The following is a 21,700-nucleotide window of genomic DNA, read 5'->3' on the forward strand; positions in this document are numbered from 1 at the left end:
GAATAGAGGTGCTTGGCACTTCAAAATGTTCCTTTTCTCATACCATTCTTATTCGACTTTATCTTCTTTTCACGAAGACCCATTCACACTCTCGACCACCTGTACAACAAGTAAAAGGAAAATAAGAAACTATTGTGGAATCATTCATAATGGTCACAGTAGGTCACTCTCAAAAAAAAAAAAAAAAAACTAGCATGCAACGACTGTATAAATAAGCATCTTTAAGCTTAGAACCATATAGTACCATACCACCTTGAAGAACATATAAACATTTCTGTAAGATTGAACGTATGGCCCGTTGGCTTCCCAGTAAATCCAACAGTAATTAAGCTAATTAAAATGAATGTTACAAATACCATCACAAGGTGGAATTAATGTTAAGGCCTTTTCTTTTTGCTGTGGCTTCTCTCATGGGGAAGAGGAAAAGAGATTTAAAAAAAAAAAAAATTATTTTTAAATAATAAAAAAAGTATTAAAAAACTCATGTTACCATCACACAGATGTTAGCATTCATAACCAAAATGTATGATTATAGAAAACAACATATTCACTCCAAATTATACATGTTTTATTACAAAATAGTGAAATACTACTGTAATACAACTACTATAAAAGCAAAGGTACAGCAAGAATAAAATGAAAATGGTGTACATAGTGAAAAGTATGCAACAAGACAAAATGAAGTGCAGAAACCTCTTTAACATAAGAACATCACAACACACACTTTATGTCCTCTCTTCGAATCCAGTTTGAGTCGTTTGACAATTACTGCAAATGGAAATCACTCTCATCTCTGATCTCCACACTGTCTCCCTACAAAACCTGTGACAAGTATAATATTCATAAATGCTATTAAGGAATTTACAAACAGTGGAAAGGGCAAATAAAAGGCACCCATAGAAAAATACATAGAAGCAAACAGAGACATAAAGCTCCACTCTACTATGAACATTTATAAAATATACTTATAAATTGTACATAACAGACGTTCACAGAAATACAAATATCCAAGCTTCTACTCATTTGTGTTCCGATTTTTTATTGGCTAGCTTGAACCCATTTGTGTCAATTTATGTGCATATTTGACTTTAGTGTATTTCTTCTTTTCTCTTTTGCTAGTTCTCTATGATTAATGCATCAATGTTAAATGCGTGTGTGTGTTTTATTTATTTATTATTATATATCTTCAACCTTCATTCTCTGTCTCATGTTTTTGGCATGAGACTAAAAAACATGTAAGATTTCGCAGAGTAGTGACAGTGTGCTATGAACTGATTTTAAGGTTTGGAATATTAGAAATACGTAAAATCTTTTTACTATTAAAAAAAAAAAAAGGAAATATGCAAGAGTTCTCTTTTATTATATTGTTCTTTCGTGTATTTTACTCTTTTTATTTCCTTCTTAATTAAATTGTAGTGATTCAATTTGTGGTTGGTTTTATTTTTAGGGTGATACCGGTTAAATAAATAATCTTACTAGAATTCTAGGAAACAACCATACTTAATCTAGAATAGGACATTATTTTATGAACAAAAATTTGGTGACAGTTTCTTAATTGCGGATAAAAAAGGTGGTGTTTGTGGTTGGCACTTAGCACAAACCTTGCCGGCTTGATACTAAATGTGATTGATGCAATCGCCTAAGGCTCTACGTATAAAAAATGCCTCAAATTTTAATTTAATTAAGCCCAAATATTAGCCAACAAATAAAATAATATTTTTTATCAAATGGAAAAAAAAGAGAGATAAAAATGCTACTTTTACAACACTATTACAACAAATTCTAAGTAGCCGATTGTTATAGGTTGTTATTGATGATAAAAAAATAATTTTAGTGATGGGTTTTATTGTGAATGTAGAACTTCTCAACAACAAAAAAAAAGCAATACACAAAAAAAAAAAAATCACAATTTTTTTCACAATAGTGGAGTTGGCAAATTTTTACTAGTTTTCACCTAGGTCCACCACTAACATCTTTTTTTACTTACTACTATCATTCTATCACATCAACAGATGTGAAAAGTTTTGTCTAATTTTTTGTGTTTATAGACTTTCTATAAAAGAAATTTTTGCATGGTTTATGTTAATTAGTAATAATTTTGCATTTAAAATAAGATAATAGAGTTTAAATGGAGTAGTATTTAATTTTGAAGTCATATTTAAATACATAAAATGCCTCAATTTCATTTTTCGCCTTAGGCTACCAAATATATCAAGCCGCCCCTAACTGCAGATGAGAATCAATAATAACTTGTCACCTAAATTTTTTATTTTTGTTGTAAAAACATTATGCCCACAACAGTGCTCTTATTTAATTTGTTTTCTGCCCAACCAGTCTCATAGTTTTAGAATTCATTATTTCAAAGGCACTTCTAACATCTCTACCAAATTTAACGTAGTTTAAGATGGCTTTAAGATTTAAACAATATGGTTGTAAGTGCACAATTGCACCTGGCCCCAAGAACAGTTACGGGCTCAGGCCCAATGAGCCTTAAACAATATGAATTTGTAGAGTGTGGGCTTGAAACCCAGGTTAGAAGTGTTTGAGGATTAAATGACAAGTCAAAGATTGCAAACACTTGAAAACAACAAAGAATATTGTAAATCAACCTGCTCGGACGTAAGCCGAGAGATGTTCTTATATTCTCTCTTTCTCTCTTTTCTTTTTCTTTTTAGATTACAAAGAAGGGGGCCCCCATTTCTGTTCTAAGTTGCTCCTTAAATACTCATCTTTTTGATACTTTGTACACGTGTTGTCCCAACTACCCCTTAGCCTAGATATTTCTTTTCTCAGTGCCTTTGAATAGTAACCAGAAGTTTCCCTTCCACTGTTCAGGTGTCACTTCCCCATTAATGCGGCCAGGGTGGTAGGTGCAGGGTCTTTAATGTGGAGGTGGCAGCCTTTATCTTTGGTATTTCTCTAACATCGGTGCTTCTAGGACATTCAAGGGTTTACCCCCTTTAACCATTGGTCTTAACCGTGTCATTCCCTGACCTTTACCATAAAGTCCCGGGTTCTCCGGTGTCCGTCCGAAGAGAAATTCACCCTCGGCTGGATCCTCGGATCCTCGGCGTATGGGCCGACTCGTAGTACTAACAAGTTCTAAACCCAAGAGCAGGTCGGCCTTCCTTAGCATGGCCCAAAGGCCCACATCTCCATCAGGGTCTTTTTACTCCCCACAATGGTTACATCTTCTAGTTATTAGTTCAACCCTCTCAATACATTGTACAACAGTACAAGCCTATGTTTTATGATTCTTGAAATGTCGTTCAAAGAAATGCTTAGACCAAACTTTTCATCACCAGAACTTTTGGGGGACGGGTCATGCTATTACCTACTTTATTGCCCACTTTGTTTTCCTATTTGTTTTTATTTTTATAAATAGTAGATGTTATTGCTCCTATATATTTTTTTGGGATAATAACACTCCCCTCCCTTAAGGTTTAGGAAAATTACATTCCACCCCAAACTTAAAGGGAAAAAAAAAACATTTCCCCCCTTGACATATGATTGACTAAACTTTGTTAAATTAAGATTAAAAATGTTATATACTTACTTGTCCTTTATTTAAGGGCAAGTTTCAAGAATTATCCTCATTTTCAAAATTAAAATTCATTGTATTAAATTTTTAATTGAAGTGTATTTTAAAATATTAAGTATGATTTTTTTTTTTCTTTTTTCAACGGGTTACGGAGAGATTTGCCATTGCAAATGTTTTGGTACTTGATAAATTTTGCATTTTTATTCTAAATATATCAGTTTTTTTTTATTAACCATAATTAAACTTTTGTAAAGAGATTCTAATAAAAATTTAGAATATTTTGTTACTAATATAAACATAAAGGGGTTTTTTTTTTTTTAAAACCTCAAGGTCAGGGAGTGTTTTTTCCATTCAGATTTGGGGTTGGGTGTCATTCCCTTAAACCTCAAGGGAGGAGAGTGTAATTACCCCTATTTTTTATTGTTTAAGATTAATCATATGATTTCTTTTTTGGTTTAGGATAATTATTATCGTTTATGGTATCCCATTAGAACTTGTTGTCTAAGCCTTTTATAAGCTAAAATGCAAAACACACACTTTAAGTTTCTTCATAATTCATTCCAGTCTTTTAATTTTGTTTTCATTCATTTCAACTCTCTAAGTTTTAGATTTATTCAATTAAGGCATTTCCGTAAACTTTTTTGTTAAAATTATTTGAAAAAAAAAATCTGGGAAATACTTTTCAGTCATTGATTGAATTTTTTTAATTTAAAAAATTTGAAGAAAAATTAAAAATTTTGGAAAATTAACCATATAGGGGGCAAAACTAACAACCAGGCCCAAACCTATATGAGATTGGGCTAGGATGGAGGCTCAGTACAACTAATTTGTAGAGGTGGATGGTCAAGGTCAACATTTTGATCTTGTAGCCACGGGTTGGTAATCAAAGAAATGAGATTAGCAAGGATGACAATACATGTGGAGAATTATATTAGGAAAAGATAAATTCTTATTTAAGTCATTCCTCAAGCTAGCCGATGAGCAATTGTTCTTTCAGAATACACTTCTCGGTTTTACAATGATCACTTTCTCTCTCTATTTTCCTACTTCTCTCTCTAAACTTTTAGATCCCTATTCAAGGGGGACCTTCCTTCTTATATACAGCTGTTTGGATTGCATCTCAGCCTTCCACTTGAAGGGTTGTTGATCATTCTTTAGATACTTGTCCCATCACTGTCTTACTAGTGGTGGTGGAGTAGGCTACAGGTTGTGGGGGCACTATTCATGTGCCATTCTACTATTAATGCAGCATCCTGAGTTGGTAGAGTGCATTGAATGTGAAGGTGATGAATGCTTTATCTAGAAGTTTCCTTCCGCCCTTGCTTATATGTCACTACGATCCTCCTCGGCCTTCAACCTTATGGCCTTGGTGGCTTATCTTTAGTCTCCTGAGAAGTATCCGTTCCTCGGGCTCCTCAACGGGTTGTCCTCCTTGGTTTACCTGACCTGACTAGGTTGGGCCTGACCTGATGAATAGTCGGGCCTAGTTATACCTAGGGCGAATCCCACTTGATGATTCATTCTCTTCGGGTTTCCTCCTCCCACAAACCACAACATATAAAAGGGCTATAATGAATTTTAGTAAAACATAGAGAGTATGTTTTGCATTTTTAGCTTGTTTATATTAATTTCTTTGAAAAAAAATAAATTTGAAATAGTTTTATATTACTTACCATACAGAAATTGCAAATATAAAAAATAACTCATTAAAAGTGAGTTAATTTGAAACCATGTATTTTTTTTTTTTTTTGATAAAATTAAAACCGTGTAATGGTAAAATAAAAACAAAAAACCCCAACCCAAATAGCGCTAACTTCAAGCTATTAATAAGAGGTACATGTATACATGGGTAGAGTCGGAGAGTTTTTTCAACTCAACTTGACAATATTGGTTTGAGAAATTTCAATCCAGTCCATCAATTCTGTAGAAACAACCCAATGCAGCCCACATAAGTTGGTGGATTATATATACATATATTATGTCTTGAAGAAATTAGGTTTTTATCAATTATTTAAACATATTTTTCAATAATATATTACATTTTCTATGATATGCTTAAATTATATTCTAAATTTTCAGATTCATTAAAACTAATTATCAAAATACCAAAAAATTAATTAGATCAAAATATTAAAATAAAAGTAATAAAATAAAGTTACATACATGCTAGGTTGGTTTAAGTCAAATGAGTTGAAAAATTGTGTAAATGCACTTTTACTTCCTACATTTTGCATCTTTTTCATTTTAGTCGTTACATTTTCATTTCACCACTTTTAGTCCCTAAATTAATTAACGCGTTTCATTTTGGTTCTTACCGTTACTCATTTAACGGAAATTGTTGATGTGGCAAACGGAGTTCACTGTTGGCATATTAAATGCTGACGTGACCAATAAAATAATATTTAAAAATGCCACGCCAGAATAAAATAATGATTAAAAAAAACATATAAGCATCCACATCAACCTTTGATTTGTGAAAATTAATTTATCTATTTTAACAAAATAAAAAATGAAAAAAAAAACAAAACAAAATTACAACATAAAATACACATGAATTCAGATCTAGTTTCATCTTAAACATGAACAAGAAAGAACACAAACCCAGAAAATTCAATCACAATAACACAAACCTAGAAAAAAAAAAATTTACTGACAAGAACATGATACTAACATAAAATTTTCTTGCATTTTCTTATACTTAGAATCAAACACAAATTACCAGCAAAAACATCCAGGAAAAAGTTTCTCTCCAAATAGTTTGGAGAGAAACCCTTCAAACTAATCATATATTTTTTTATTGAGTGTGAAATTTGAAAATTTAACCATTAGATTGCATGTTCTTATTATATTATTCATGCTTGCAAAATTTCAAGAAAATCAAAAATCAATTGCTATGTCATCAAACATATGTTAAGATTTCAAGTTTTTGTAATCTAAAATTGTGTATAAAAAATAAGTTCATTGATCAAAGAGTAAATAAAATCCGATTTGAACGAAATTTGATATGCATGTTAAGAACATAAGGAACATGAAATTCAACGGTTAGATTTTCAAAATTCACACCTAAAAAAAAGATATATGATAAGTTTGAAGGGTTTCTCTCCAAACTAGTTTGGAGAGAAACTTTGCTCAAACATCCAACCAAACACCACTAGAACCAGCAAAAACATCCCCAATAACTGCATTGAAAAAAGAAAAAAGAAAAAACTCTCGGTCCTTAAGATTTCCCCTCTCACGTCTCTACCTCTCCATAGAAAAACACTTAAATTTCCAGCCAAATAGTCATGAAAAATCTATAGAAAAGCCACAAAAAAACCCAGAATAAATCCTAGACGAATTTCCAAAAATATCTCTATAAACTCATCAAATAACCCAAATAGTCAAACCCAAAACCTCAACAAAATATTCCCAAAATTTCGCTACAAATCCAGCAATAACTATACAGCAAGCACAGCCTAAATGAACAGCAAGAACACAAGAACATAAAGCACGAACACAAGAACATAAAGCACAAACTCAAATTTAAACACTAACACCAGATCACAAACCCACAACCAAACAAGAACATTGCTTCAACCATACCAACAAGAACACCAAAACAAACCCACTCCAACAACAAACCCACCCTTCAACCCACCACCGGACCTACACAGACCACTGCTTCACAACCACCGAAAGGACCCAACAGACTAAGGCAGAACCACCAATCTGAATTTTGTTAAGCTAGATCGGACCCACCGAGGGAGCGTCAATTTGAGCTAGAGAGAGAGAAAAGCACCGTATTGAGCCAAAGAGAGAGACCCATTGATTTGAGAGAGGAACTTAAGGCATATGGGTTTAGGTTTAAGCAAAATTAAGAGATAAAGAGAGTTCAAGAAGGCTCAGCACAAAGATAGGGGGAGAAAGAAGAAAAAGAAGAAGAAAAAGAAAGAATGGAGGCGGAGAAACTGAGAGAGAGATTTGGGAAAAAAAAAGAAAAAGAAAGAAGAAAAAGAAAAGAAAAAGGAAACAAGTACAAACAAAATCACACACAAGTCTAAATTCCACTATTTTTTTATTTTTTTTTATAATTTTGTAATTTTTAGAATTGATAATTTTATTTTTTTTTAAGTTAGAGGTTGACTTGGATTCAGACTTGAGATTTTTTTAATATTATTTTAATGAACACGTCAGTATTTACTATGCCAACAGTAGACTCCATTTGTCACATCAGCAATTTCTGTTAAGTGATTAACGGTAAGGACTAAAATGGAAACGCGTTAATTGATTTAAAGATTAAAAGTGGTGAAATAAAAATATAGAGACTAAAATAAAAAGATGCAAAATATAAAAACTAAAAGTAGGCCTCCAAAAAAATTATCAACCCAAATCCACGGGTTAGGTTGGGTTGGCCCAATTTCGAAAAGGCGGTGGATTTGATGATACCTCTAATAAGAAGAGTACCTTCGATTAATCCATTTGTTTAGTTTTGGTTCCACCGCCTCAACAGCACACGCAGGTTTTGACCGTTTTTCTCTTTAGACACCTCCACCGCTCTTTACCAGTCTTAACCTAAAACAACAACACAATACAGTACAGACACCCAGTTTCTCTGAAGCCATGCCACAAGGTACTCTTCCTTCTTCTTCAATTTCCTTTTACTTTGTTGGGCTTACATTTATAATTTCAATTATTCTGCTTCCTTTTTTATTTTTCTGGGTTGCTTTAGATTCTGGGTTTCTTTTTTTTTTTTTAGTTTATGATGGTGATTGTAATACATATATGGCAGATCTTATTGGGTTTTATTATGATAAGGAGAAGAACCGATACTTCCCTATTAAAGGCCCAATACCCGGCTCTTCTCGTTCTTCTTCTGTAGCTATTGCACAAGAAACAACTCCAAAGTCCCCAAGGGTATGTATCCTTTTTTTTATTTTTTTTTTATTTGTACACACTTAAATTTTGATTTTGCGAGGGTGTTGTGTCTAAAAATTTGACTTTGTAAAGATGGCATGTCTAAACATTTGATTTGTTACATCTATATACTAAAAAAATGATTTTTTTTTTACATGTATGTTAAATTCATTGTGAGACCCACCATTCATGCGAGATGAGGGAGAATTACTCGTGGTGTATTGAATAATTTTCGATGATGGTATATAGGGTCTGTCTTAGAAACGTTCTTTGTGTGCTTATGTTTGATGGGCTATGTTAAGAATGTCTTGTATTTCATATGAAGTGTTTGATTTCCCAAGTTTTTTTGAAGTGTGCTTTAGCTAAAATCTTGCACTTGTTTGATTGGTTTGATGATTGTGGTGTCATAACATTGATGGGCTTAGTTCCATTTTGGTGGTTTAGCAACATTTTGTTTTTTGGGAATGATAGGCATATATCGAGGCGTGTTCTTATTTAAGAGATAAATATGTGCCATATAGACACAGTAAAGTAGAGTAGTTTAGTCCCTTACTGGTGGGTGGAGTTGTTTATCTTTGGTTTACTCCCCAGGGTAGGTCCAAAGGGCCCTACCTTGGTGAGGTTCCACGTCATTACAATAAAAAACAAAACAGAGTATATTTTTCTTTATTACAATCAGTTTTATTGAGAAGAAAAAGAAAACCTTTCCTTTTCAGTTTAATTAGATAATATTTTCAGTTTATGAATAATACAGCTTACTTTAAAAAAATCTATTCATGAAATTTGTTTTATATTTATACAGAAGAAATGAAACTTGCATATTGCTTGTAGTTCTTTCTTAAATTTTGGCAACAATTTTTCTAGCTTGCTCTGGCTCGTTTTATCCCAGGAATTGAACTATGTAGAAGAACTGGATTAAGACTTAAGAGCTTCTAAGTAGCTTCAGGTTAGGGAGTTATATGGTAATGTTATTCCGTTCAGTAAAGGAAAGTGTAACTTCAAGTAGGAAATCCAAAAGATAAAGGTATCACAACCTTTGGTATGTTGATTGAAGATAGGCTTTTAATTTGTGAAGCTATTGCTTTTCCAGCTTTTATTCTCATCTATCAACTTGGGATTTCAACTTTAAAATCCTTTTTTCCCCCTGAATTTCTTCTTTGGGTAATAAGTGATACTTTACTATGTTTCACCATTGGCATCTACCAACTCTTTGTTTATATTCAAAAGTGAAAGTTTTAGGAATCTTGAGATACATATGCACATCTAAGTATAGGCCATTGTCAATCACATGCACTTTTACATAAACGGATATGATAATACAATATGCTAGTATCACTTGATGAAGGTTAATGAGTTTTTTTTTTTCTTTCTTTTAGATCAGTAATTTTGTTTCTCCCCCCCCCCCCCCCCCTCCCATTTTAAGCTTTTAAACATTATGCATTAGAAATATGTATTTCGGAACCGGCTTCATCACCTCTTACCCTAGTTGGGAGGTGTTTTCTCTTCCTATTTGGGGGTGGGATTAGTAGGGCTCCAACCATGGGAAGTAAGGGATTTGCAAAGGGAAGGCTACCTCATTGTGTAGCCTACTGTCACTTTTTTATTTTTTAAAAAAGGGCTTCATTATAGGAAACTATTGAGGAACAAAGCATATCAGACTTTTGTGAAGATTTGTAAAGCTACTGTTCTGGATTTGCAGTGTACGTAATAACGTAAACAGTGCAGTTTATTTGGTTTAGCCACGGTATTGAGCTCTCAAGTGAAAGAAGTTCTGCTTTGTTTAATATTGTGCCTGCTGGGCTTAAATTTACAGCATCAACAAAATCATCTTTGTACTTGATGCTTGCTTAAGGGACACCATTGTTCCACTGGAACTCCTCACCTACCAAGATTTTCATAAGTAGGAATTGCATTATGACATGACCTCCATGTGAAGACTTTAATGGGATTTGGAATTTTGGTCTTCCACTGTGCTGACCAAAACTGTTTCCTATTGTTGCCCATGGAAGTCTCCTCTATTGTTGGAAATTTAGCCTCACTAGCCACATGATAGGCACTATTAATTGTGGTGTGAAAGTCCAAATTATTTTATCTCTTGTCTTGGAAGAGGAATAGCCAAAATTGCATCTATGTCTTCTCTTGAGAATAAGTTGCTGATCAGTTCAGTGTTCCAGCATCTTTTTTCCATGTCAGTTAGTTCACTGCGGCATCTTGTAAAGTAGGAGGTTTTGGTTAGCAAATTTGGAATGTGGCAGGGGTATGGAGCCACCTATCTCACCAAATGAATTCACTTCTCCCGTCTCCAATCCGCCATCGACATCCTTTCTCTACATTATCTATACGTTTTGTTTTAAACTTATACATCAAAAAATAGTTCTTTTTTTTTTTTTTTTTTTTTTTTGAATTCTTTACATTGCTATGATGTCTAGAAAAATTCTCTCAAGTTAAAAAGTTACTCTGATTGAAGTTGCATTGGGTATAATATTGAAATAGTAACCTTTTATTCACTTATTTTTCAGCACAAACTTATAACTGAAAATGAAATAGAGGTTCCCATTTTTCACACTCATGTTACAATTCATACCCAAAATACATGGCTATAGAATATGACATCCGCTCCAAATATATACATGTACTATTGCACAATATTACTCAAATGCAATTACTATAAAGCAAAGAAACAGCCAGAATAAAATGAAAATAGTGTAAATAGTCAATAGTTTGCAACGTGACAAAATGAAGTGCAAAAGCATCAATCAAGAGTTTAATAACCTCAGCTAAAATAGCAAATGCCCAAGCAGTAACATAATTAAGTGTCATGGCCCATTCAAACCACAAGCCTTGTTAACATCGACATGGCTGAGGGCTGTCCTTTTTTCAAATCCCATCTTTGACCCAATTTTCCTACGCTACAAGCTTGCCTCATCAACATCATGAACCTCTTCTTCCACAGCAATTTTGAAACAGATTAAATCATCAAAGGTCTTCAAGCAAAACTGAAATGCCGATGCAACCCTCTTGTTTCTCAAATTCACCACCCATGATGAAACCTATTAGAGAAGACCCTTGGAAGGACCACTGCACATTGAAATCACTCTCATTTCAGACCTCCACACAATCTCTCTCAACAAAATTTGTGACATATATAATATTTATAACTGCTTTTTAGGAATTTACAAACAGAGAAAATGGCAAATGAGAAAGAAAGAAAGAAAGAAAATAAGTCACTGAAAGAAAAGTCAATACCAAACTATGAATTCAAATGTAAACATGACTTTCCAACTTATACATGTGTATCTATATCATGCAATGAATGCATTCTGTAGTTCAATTTAAGTTGTACTTTCTTCCCAGCGGGGAACAACATGGAGATGTCTCTACACATCACTCATGTCTTAATCATCGAGCCAACAAAGAAGAAAGTAATGAATGCATTGCATTGCATGATCATCAGTGATTAAAAAAATGTTATTCATGCTTACATGTTTGCAACATAATGTGCATATCTTACACTTGAATGCATAGCAAGGATCTCCCAGCCATTTGTAGCATCCACCAATGTTTATGCAGCTTCATTAGATCTGAATGTTCATCAGTCATAGATTGTTTTTTTTTGAGTTCAAAATCCATAGCAGAAGCTCCAGCATATTTGAGTGTAAGATTTTTCTGTGAAGCTGAAATTACCTACAGTAATAGGATATAACTATATGAGAGTAATGATTATTAACCAAAGACTAAGTCTAGTTGATCACAAACTAGAGGTCATAAGAGCATGAGAAGAAAAACTGATCTTGATATTACGAACAAACAATAATGATTACTTCATAACATATATTTGATGGTCCCCTCTTTCCACAAGAGAGAGAGAGAGAGAGAGAGAGAGAGAGAGATCAATGGTTTTGAAGTAGCCTTAAAGAGTATCAGATGAACCAAAGCATAGTTACGTGTTCAAACAAATGTGAAGGACCATAAACCTAACATATAGGTGCCATATTTGCACTCTTTTTCCATATCAAATACAAATAAACACTAGGTTTTTCCTATGCCTCAGTTGGTTTTGTATATGAGATGAACTGAAATCTTACTCATCAGAAGAAAATAGCATAGGAGTTTCTAAGAAGAATAGGATAAATGATTAATCACACACCTGATGGGTAGCTTCATTCCCTCCAAACTCCAGGATGTGAGCAATTTTTAGCAATCTTCCCTGTTTCTTGCTGGCTTCCTTCTAAATGTTTTCATTGTGCGTCAAACTGTTTCTGCATATTCAAATTGCAAATAAAATTTCCTAAACATCAGCAGCAAAAAGAAAAAGGAAAAAGAAAGAAACTATGGCAGATGGTATGGCCATTTATCATCCATGTAATCAAGACATGGATAATTTAGAATTTTTAGTGGTTGCAATTAAGTGACAATAAGATTCTCGTAATTATTATCTTGTTGGAATTCCAAACAGGCCTTCTTGTGATTCTGAGGCAATCTTGTCACTTGTGTCTTTTTTTTTTTTTTCTCTTCTTCCTTGCTATCTTGTTTGCATTATCCTGCAGAGTTTTTAACCATATTTAGTTATTTTCTTTGTTATTATGAGGCATTCTATTTCAAAACTTTTTTAATCAGCGGAAATGAATTCCTGTACTTGAGCATACAAAAGCTTCAAATTTACGACTTTTTATTGTAATCTGTCTTGATGGAACAAACACAAATATACCCAAGACAACAGCTACTCAGCCTATGAATCTTAAAACCGGTATCCTGTTATTCTTTGTAGTAAATTGAATCAACTACTAAAAGGCTTTGTTGACCCATGAATCCAATGGTTTTGTTGACCAACCAGTACACATTCATAAGTTTTAGGATTACTAAAAGGCAAAAGCTTCAAATATATAGATACAAGCTTTACAAGCAGAGGCTTTACAAATATTGTTATCAAAAGAGCTCCTGAAAAAAATGCATGTAAGTGACAATTATGGCCAACCTGTGGTAAGAAAAATAAATTAATAATTGATTACCTTAGCAATATTCTAATATGAACAACAGACTAATTTTGAATAAGTGAGTATCAGCACCAAGCCGTGGTCCTCAATTATAACATCATTCTATCGAACATAATTTCAACAAAAAAAAAATAATAATAATAATAAGATGATGTAGTTTATGGAGCTTGTAATATCTGTAGTATCTTGTATGCAAAATTGAAGACTCAAAGTCATATGTGATTAACTAAATCTGCAAATAGAAAATAACAAGATAAGGATTCTCTTAGGAGGAAAGATATTTCAATATTAAGGATTGAGATAATGAACACTCATTTTTTTCCTTGTAGATGAAGAAACACCAACTCTTAAACTTGTCTATTTTGGCATCTCATACCTGCAAAAAAATAAAAAAAAGGAGAAACATACCAGTAATTAAGCAAAAGGAAAGGAGAGAAAGTCGGCAATTTAATTAACACAAAAAAAAGTGTGTATTTTGAAAGGGATGTATAAACCTTTAGGAATTGTGAAGTGGATGATCCTTAGGGAAATCTGAATTTGAATAGTCTTGGGATAGTCCTCACATAATCAAACCTGACATCCTTAGTCAAGTAAGAAAAAGAACATTTTAAAATGTTTCTTTCACATGAATTTTGGTTTCTCCATTTCCAAAGAATAAGTTATTTCAATTCACTGGGATTTAAAAAAAAATAAAAATAAAAATTAATGCATAGTGTGGAATCCATCCAAAATCTAGTGCATTTCTAAACTCAGAAATTTCAAGCTGAGCTGTTAATCCAAGTTTAGCTACAGAACAATCATTTTACAGGCATAGAAACCAAAATATTTCCATTACCCAATCTGTTCAAGGGATGATTTGAGCTTCACTTCACATGATATGAGGTTTAGGATTTTTTTTTTTTAAAGCCTAAATTGCTTGGGCAATCCTCCCCTGTTCCACCCAAAGAGCTAACCAACACAATTCGCTTGGGCAATCCTCCCTTTGACTTCTATTCATTTCTTTTCAGTGTGCTTTTAAATTCTTCATATGGAATCGCAAAGAATTGCATGAAACGTTAGCATTGAAGATGATAAAGAACTTTTTTTAAGGTTCTATGATTGCTAAAAAAAATGATATGCAGAAGTAAATGTCCAAGCAGTGTTAAAACAAGCACCATTTTAATCCCAAAATTGGAATATTTTGGACATGAGAAATCATATGCCAATCATCGCCAATGATTTTTTTTTTTTTCCAAAAAAGAAAACAAAATTAAAAAGAAGGGAATCATCACTTAGTTATTGAAAATTGCAGAGCCCAAAAGTTGAGCACCAACTATGAGGCCCAGGATTTTTTAGGCTTCAATTGCTTCTGCAAGTGGCTTAATTGAGATGTTCTCTATTTTCAGAGTCCAAAATTTAAGAAGCAAAATGAAGGGAAGGGGTTTGCTAAAAAATGAGCTGTGAATACCAAAACCCAAAAGATAAAGAAGGCATTTCAGATTGATTTATGATATTGGACTAAAAGTAGAAATAAGTGTTTTGAAAGTTGAATAAGGAAAAAGTCATCCATATTCATTCCTAGAGTCTTTAGTAGAGTGCAGAAGCTAAATTCCTAAATAAAATTTAAAAAGTGTCAGTTTAAATAATTAATGTTAAATAAAAAAAAATATGATTTACAAATTTTCCCAAAGATAATGTGGGGCTTTTCTTTACTTTAGCGTGGAAGATAAGGAGCCAACATGATGAAATAGCAGTAGGTGCGACATAAAAGGAGGCCCAAAAATGAAAACCCAAGCACCCCACAAAAACCCAGTACCCACCGTGGGTGATCGGATCTCCAACTCAACAATAAACAAAGTAGCCATGAAAGGCTTGCTGTAATCCTCAATTCCCAATCATCCCCTTAAATTCTTTTAATTAAAAAGATTTGTCCAGTTCTTATAGATGAATTGCATGATCTGCATCTACATTGGTCAATGAATATGAATGCCCAATTAATGCAACTTCTAGACTCACACACATGGCAAGAAAGGAAAAACAAGTGCTGTTGCATTTTAAGACATCACAAGCATAGTAAATACAGATCTTAGAAGATAGAGAATAAATTAACAACTTTAGTTATCTAATTTTTTTTTTTTTTTAAAGAAGAAAAATTCTATAAACTAAATAATGATATGCATATCTGCACAGTTATTACCCTTTGCTTATGATGTAGTCAAAGGACCCTAATTGCCTATGAAGTATTTCGATAAATGTTTGGTGATTAAATATGCATCAAGTGAGTGTCAACTAAAGGTGTCAGAATTGATTGTCAGCCAACCAAGTAAATCCAGCAGCGAGGGCTTGCTTTCCATGTCTGAACTCCACTTTATCGACAATGGCAGCTTTCTTTGATGCTGCCAACCGCATTTGTAGATGGAATACCAGAGTTAGCCAAATACTACTCAGCCTTTCTCTTCCTCACCATTCTACCAAACAAAATTTTTAGAATTTAGAGAGAGAGAGAGAGAGAGAGAGAGAGAGAGAGAGAGAGAGAGAAATAAGATAAGATAATGTAGATTATGGAACTTGTAATATTTGGAGTATCTTGCATGAATGATTGAAGACTCAAAGTCATATCTGATTAACTAACTCTGCAAATGGGTATAACTGGATAAGGATTCACAATGTGATTCTTAGGAAAGATATTACAAGATAAGGATTGAGATGATAAACTCGCAATTTTTATCATAAAAGATATTAGTATTACCAGACGAATGGGAAGTACCACACATTCAAATACCCGGATAATAAGGCCATGCTTTTTCTAGGCTTCAATTGCCCTGAAGACCAGAATAAAAAAGTTTGAATATTTTAATTTTTGCGCTTTAGCTTTGAGAAATTACCTTGAGAAATTACAGAATTTGAAAGTTGGGAATTAGTGGAAACGTTGGATTTGCTGGAGTTTGTGTTTTTTCAAAGTTATGTTATGCAGGACAAAGCAAAGATTTCAAATCTTAAGAATCAAAACGAATGGAAGGTATTTCTTTAGGTGTGTAAAAGCTATATTGAAGCTAAAAATTGTAAACTTGTGAAAATATGGTATTGGAATAAGGGAGAAGATTACCTGTAACTCGAGGATGTAAGCAATTTTGGGCCATCCTCCCCTATTTCGCTTGGTTCCCATTTGGTAACTCATATTGTTCTTTGAAAATTATGCATCTGGAATTCTAAATAAATTGCCCAAAATATCATAGTTGGAGAAAATCAAGAAGTTTTTATTTTATATATATAAAATTGAGAAATGACACACTAAAGAACGTACCAAGGACGCGTATTCTGTAGTTGAACTTATCTCAAATTAAGCACCTTTTCAACGTATGGAAAGTTTTGGGACGTGAGAAATATTTGTCCAATCCTCTTCAATTTCCTTATGGTATCTTTGCTCTATGTGGGGGATATTTGAAGATTTCCATAATGTGTAAAGAGGTGAGGTGGCTCATCTTTCGGGAAGTGACATCAAATTGAGACAACCTAGAAACTCTAATTCCTCAAGAGAAGTTAGATTTTTAGACCACTCCACTGGCAGAGACTCCAAGTCTTGCATCATCCACAAACGCAATTGCTTTAATTTGGAGAGGCGGAGGAGGAAGAGGAAGATGATGGAAATGAAGAAGCCCCTCCTGTTGTATTCATCGTCATCGCAATTGTCTGTTGCAATGGCTTAAAGCTGGTCCTTGTCAAATCAAGTCCTTCAAGATTTGGAAATAGCGGCATGCAAGTCATCTTCAAGCAACCCCATAAACAAAAATAAGAAAGATGCGGAAAGGATGGCAAGGTTATGTGTTGCTGATGGTGATTACTTGATGATGTTGATGTTGTCATTGCTGCATTGCCATTATCCACAATATCTGTCCTCCACCATCCTTTTAGATTAGGGCAATTATAAAGTTTGAGCGTTAGAAGGGATGGGAAAAACTTTGACGGTGATGCTAGTGAAGCAAAGATCTCATCAGTGATATCTCGGTCTGTCATGTACTCCAAACCATCCATTTCATCAATAATTAGTTTTTGGAGATATGGGAGTTGATATAACGGTGGCAAATATTGACACTTCTTACAATTGGATATAAATAATTTAACAAGATTTGTGAGTAAAGAAAGCCAACTTGAAAATCTCACACCCTTGTACCCATTTGATACCAAAGATTTTAGATTTTGATGTGGTTGAATGGAATTTTCATCATCATGGGCATCTACATCATCATCACCCTCTGGATTCCATCTTAATTCCAACTCACTGAGATGTTCTTTCTCTTTCAAATTTGCAGCCCTAAATTCCGAGGTGATGCCAAATTTCTAATCTCTAAGTTTCCTCTCAGGTTGTTTAGCTTGTTCAATTCTACTAGTCCATCGCAATGCTTTGAAGAACCTATAGGGACCTTACTCATGAAAAATAAGGTTAATGCTTGAAGAGAAGTCAATTGCCCTAATCCACTTGGCATATGAGTCAAATTCTCACAACCACTTATGTCAAGGTGCTTAAGATTGACCAATTTTTTAATGTCTATTGGTAACTCCTTAAGGTTTTCACACATGGAGAGCTTTAGTGTTTGCAAATTCACCAATTTAGTAATAAAACCAGGAAGAACCTCAAGATCATTTAAGGAAAAGTCCAGGTACTTCAAATACATTAAATTACCTATGATATTAGGCAATGTCTTCAATTTTAAACTATGTAGGTCTAATGCATGTAAATATCTAAAACTAGAAATAAGTGTTTTCAGAGTTGATTCTTCCTTTGTTCCCTGATCATAGTTCCAATTATGGTATGCCAAAATGAATGTTCATATCTTATTTGCTTTAATCAATGTGCTTAAATTCTCCACAAAGAATGAAACCTTGTAATATGGAAAAGATAGATGACGAACTTTTTCATTGACATTTTTTGCATTAGAATCAACCAATGCACATTCAATCCTTGATACTAATTGTGCAAGATCATGGATTAAATCATGCATTTTAAACTTCACATTCATGCCTTCATCTTCCTCTGCTTCTTGGAAAAAAGATCTCCAAAGTAGATCCATGAAGTACTCGTTAGCAGCACCCTCTAATTGTAAGTTTTCCTTTGGTGATTGAATAAAGCCCTGTGCTATCCATAGTTGTATCAATGTTAGCTTATCAATCAAATAATCTTTAGGAAACAATGAACAATATGCAAAACAACACTTCAAATGTGATGAAAGATGATCATTGTTAGAGATATATAGCCCATTAGCATAAGCCCAAGCCTAATTCTACTTTGTGTGCAAGCCAAGTTTCCTATTTGTACTAGAAGTCTATTAGTTTAGGGTTTAGTCTACTATATATACACATGTTATGGTTCATTGTAATATAGGATTTGTTATACACTCTAATATATTATTGATGTAGCCCTTTAAGGTTTCTTCCGTGAATGTAGACCATTAGGCTGAATCATGTAATCCTCTTGTGTTATTGTGTTCTATACTTTATGCTTTCGCTTCCGCATCCATAATAGCATATTCAACATGGTATATCAATGCTAATATTTAACATGGTATCAGAGCTGCCTTCCTATGGCCATGGTTTTCTGTCCTTACGGTGTATTAAGAGCAATCTTTGTCTTCCTCGGTGTTTCTTCGCTGCGTTCATCTTCTTTGGTTTTCTACTGCTGCCGTCAAAATTCTCCGGTATAGTCATGTCACCATTAGAAGTCGCATCAACACTGCAAGACCATTGTCTTTCTCAACCCACCGTCACAGAGCCAAACTTCATTCAATGGATCTTTTCAACCTAATCAAATCTCAAGATTTCATCAAGTTTCCATCTTGAGTTTGAGAGGGGGTGTTAGAGATATATAGCCCATTAGCATAAGCCCAAGCCTAATTCTACTTTGTGTGCAAGCCAAGTTTCCTACTTGTACTAGAAGTCTATTAGTTTAGGGTTTAGTCTACTATATATACACATGTTATGGTTCATTGTAACATAGGATTTGTTCTACACTCTAATATATTATTGATGTAGCCCTTTAGGGTTTCCTCCGTGAATGTAGGCCATTAGGCTGAATCATGTAATCCTCTTGTGTTATTGTGTTCTATACTTTATGCTTTCGCTTCCGCATCCATAATAGCATATTCAACATGGTATATCAATGCTAATATTTGCCAATCATAATTCAATTTTAGAATTGGTAAAACACCATTCTTTGATTGACATTCTCATCATTGTACACATATTGGGTGAGTGTGGTCTTCCCCACGCCACCGATTCCCACTATGGATATGAACAAAACGTTCTCTTCCACATCAAAGTTCAATAACAAATTAATGATGGCCTTCTTATCCTCTTCTCTCCCAATAACTTCTTCTTTGGTTACCAATGAGTGGGTTTGGTCCCTACCCCTAGTCACAACCCGTGTCTCTAAAGGACGACCTATCAACTGGAAGTTGTTTCTATCATTTGCTATATCATTAAGTCTCTCTCTCAAAGCCTTAATTTTGTGAGCCATCTTAAGACCAAAAGCAAGTTGGTTTGAACTCGAAAAGAAAATGCGTACCTTCCTTGTCATTTTAGTACCATCCATCACGCTTTGCCACAATACATGAGTGGAGAACTCACTCAACAAGTCATCCGCATCGAAATCTGCATCTCTGAGCTTCATGAGCCAGTCCTTGACTTGACGATTATTGACCTGCATCTCTCCTCTGCATCCTCACAAACAACTTGGATAGCGAAAACTGTGTTTGACATTTTTTCGAGCTCATTTTGGAAGGTCGAGGAACCCAACCTTTTGATGATTGTCCTCGCAAAGCCATAAAGGATTGCATCTGCCATTTCTCTTTGTGGATGAAAGAAAACACTAGAAGAAAGACAAGAAAGCTGAAAGCAAGGATGAAATGTGGGAGAAGGAATATTAAAGTTGATACTATGGAGATGTTGACTAGTTTTTTTAATATATTTTTCCTTTACAATGGCGAGTCTGCGTGAAGAATAAAGAAATAGATTATAAAGATTTGGTAATGGTTGTGACTATTAGTTTCGCAAATATAGGCGTATAGAGTTGAATTGAACGGTTGTTTGTGAGAGACTTGGGTAATGTTTGGTACACTGAATAAAGATTACAATAGGAATTGTAATCTTTATTACTAGTAATAAAGTATGTTGTAGTGTAATAACTAAACTTATTTATTAGTTTGGTTGCAAGTTATAACATTAGAATGAAACTTAACATTTATTTTAGGAAATATCTTACTCATACAATTATATCTCCTTAAAAATTGTTATTTTTAAATTTAAGAGAGATATGTGTTATTTTTTTATGATTTTTTATTTTTATAATTGTTAGATGTATATGGAAAGCTTGTTTATTTGGAAATATATTAAGTTTTAAAATTATTGCACTTACTAAGGAATAGCTAATACAACCTCTTAAAGATGAATTGTTATTCTTTATTTTGAAAAATAGCTATTCATAAGTAATGACTATTCTTTATAATAAAAACATAACCAAGCTAAAGAATAACTAAACCTTAGGAATAGCTATTACGTTACAACGCATATTATAGTTTACCAAACATGTCTTGGTTTAAACTTTAAAGAACTGTAAAGGACTTGGAGCATAGTTGAAGAAAATTAGGAAAAAGATGTGCCTTCGTTTCCTTTGCCATGTAACTTTGATCTTTATAAGTAGCATGATTCTCTAAAAGAATAATTCTCAATTAAAAAAAAGGCTTTGCTTTATGCTTGGTTTTCAAACTGATGCGGTCCATATCTTGGGCCTGGCACTAAACCATGTGATTTCCCAATTAAGTTTACTAGGCCTTGCGTTTGGGTTGATCTGTCATGGGCCTGGGCTCCTGTAGTGAGCTTAGGCTCTTGACTTTTTAATTAACTGGTAAATCAAATGAAACCATTAGACCACTTGTGTCTGGGCTCACTCGAGCAAGTGATGAGGAGGTCTGTTATCATTTATTTATTATTATTATTTTTTTCAGTTTATGCATTTACCCATACCCTTTCAATAACAAGTGTGTCTAAATATGTGACCCCACAAATCTAATTTGGATATTGTCTAAGTGTGCGTTGTGTGGGTGTGTGATGAGTCTCATATCGGGCATTTACTTGGTAAATCTGAGTTTTATTAACAATTACAAAAATCCTCAATTTTGACTAATCCCTTTGAGGTATAACGCATATAGGTGGTAAGCAAGGACCCACCCAACTCGAAGAGTTAGTTGGATGTTTGGGCTGAGTTTGGTTCAAATAAGTGGGTCTTATTTAGGTTTCGGGT

At 33.7% G+C, this 21,700-nt stretch overlaps 2 long non-coding RNA genes and 1 pseudogene across 2 annotated transcripts; all 3 read right to left on the bottom strand.

Moving 5' to 3' along the window:
• Positions 1-10,641: 10,641 nt before the first annotated feature.
• LOC142642654 (uncharacterized) lies at positions 10,642-14,360 on the bottom strand. The gene is made up of 4 exons (XR_012845699.1): positions 13,923-14,360; positions 12,582-13,804; positions 11,946-12,118; positions 10,642-11,512 (listed from the first exon to the last, which is right to left on the bottom strand). It is a non-coding gene; the product is annotated as an uncharacterized LOC142642654 (long non-coding RNA).
• Positions 14,361-15,435: 1,075 nt separating this feature from the next.
• On the bottom strand, positions 15,436-16,634 carry LOC142642382 (uncharacterized). The gene is made up of 2 exons (XR_012845651.1): positions 16,514-16,634; positions 15,436-15,875 (listed from the first exon to the last, which is right to left on the bottom strand). It is a non-coding gene; the product is annotated as an uncharacterized LOC142642382 (long non-coding RNA).
• A 108-nt stretch (positions 16,635-16,742) lies between these two features.
• Positions 16,743-20,265, bottom strand: LOC142643945 (putative disease resistance protein RGA4; annotated as a pseudogene).
• Positions 20,266-21,700: the final 1,435 nt, after the last annotated feature.

This window comes from Castanea sativa, chromosome 7 (genome assembly GCF_040712315.1).
Source record: "Castanea sativa cultivar Marrone di Chiusa Pesio chromosome 7, ASM4071231v1".
Taxonomy (NCBI): domain Eukaryota; kingdom Viridiplantae; phylum Streptophyta; class Magnoliopsida; order Fagales; family Fagaceae; genus Castanea; species Castanea sativa.